The sequence below is a fragment of the Triticum dicoccoides genome, chromosome 4A, assembly GCF_002162155.2.
Source record: "Triticum dicoccoides isolate Atlit2015 ecotype Zavitan chromosome 4A, WEW_v2.0, whole genome shotgun sequence".
NCBI classification, from domain to species: domain Eukaryota; kingdom Viridiplantae; phylum Streptophyta; class Magnoliopsida; order Poales; family Poaceae; genus Triticum; species Triticum dicoccoides.
Window position 1 is genome coordinate 6,138,937 of NC_041386.1, and position 1,410 is coordinate 6,140,346.

The window sequence follows — 1,410 nt, forward strand, 5'->3', positions numbered from 1 at the left end:
CGGTTGAAAATAAACTGGTTGAAAATAAACCGGTTGAAAGTGGGGGGGGACTATTCAACCAATTCGTCCATTAGGAGTAGAGATTGATTACCATAAATACGTTGGGTATTGCCGGTCAGACGAGAAAAGAGAAAAACCGGTGGGAGGGGCTGGTGGGAGGTGGGACGAAGAAAAACCGGTTGAAAATAATGTTGGAAATATGCCCTAGAGGCAATAATAAAAGTGTTATTATTATATTTCTTTGTTCATGATAATAGTCTTTTATTCATGCTATAACTGTATTATCCGGGAATCGTAATACACGTGTGAATACATAGACCACAATATGTCCCTAGTGAGCCTCTAGTTGACTAGCTCGTTGTGATCAACAGATAGTCATGGTTTCCTGGCTATGGACATTGGATGTCGTTGATAACGGGATCACATCATTAGGAGAATGATGTGATGGACAAGACCCAATCCTAAGCATAGCACAAAGATCATGTAGTTCGTTTGCTAGAGCTTTGCCAATGTCAAGTATCTCTTCCTTTGACCATGAGATCGTGTAACTCCTGGATACCGTAGGAGTGCTTTGGGTGTATCAAACGTCACAACGTAACTGGGTGACTATAAAGGTGCACTACAGGTATCTCCGAAAGTATCAATTGTTTTATGCGGATCGAGACTGGGATTTGTCACTCCGTGTAAACGGAGAGGTATCTCTGGGCCCACTCGGTAGGACATCATCATATGCGCAATGTGACCAAGGAGTTGATCACGGGATGATGTGTTACGGAACGAGTAAAGTGACTTGCCGGTAACGAGATTGAACAAGGTATTGGATACCGACGATCGAGTCTCGGGCAAGTAAAATACCGATAGACAAAGGGAATTGTATACGGGATCGATTGAGTCCTTGACATCGTGGTTCATCCGATGAGATCATCGTGGAACATGTGGGAGCCAACATGGGTATCCAGATCCCGCTGTTGGTTATTGACCGGAGAGCGTCTCGGTCATGTCTGCATGTCTCCCGAACCCGTAGGGTCTACACACTTAAGGTTCGGTGACGCTAGGGTTATAAAGGAAGCTTGTATGTGGTTACCGAATGTTGTTCGGAGTCCCGGATGAGATCCCGGACGTCACGAGGAGTTCCGGAATGGTCCGGAGGTAAAGATTTATATATAGGAAGTCCTGTTTCGGCCATCGGGACAAGTTTCGGGGTCATCGGTATTGTACCGGGACCACCGGAAGGGTCCCGGGGGCCCACCAGGTGGGGCCACCTGCCCCGGGGGGCCACATGGGCTGTAGGGGGTGCGCCTTGGCCTACATGGGCCAAGGGCACCAGCCCCAAGAGGCCCATGCGCCTGGGGAAACCCTAAAGGAAGAGTCCCAGCAGGGGAAGGCACCTCCTAGGTGCCTTGGGGGGGA

The 1,410-nt window shown here is 48.7% G+C and overlaps 1 protein-coding gene across 1 annotated transcript in view; it reads right to left on the minus strand.

Annotated features, from left to right (window-relative positions):
- The window catches only part of LOC119284545 (probable lipoxygenase 6), a 12,681-nt gene that overhangs the window by 8,986 nt on the left and 2,285 nt on the right, over nucleotides 1-1,410 (minus strand). The window lies entirely within an intron of this gene.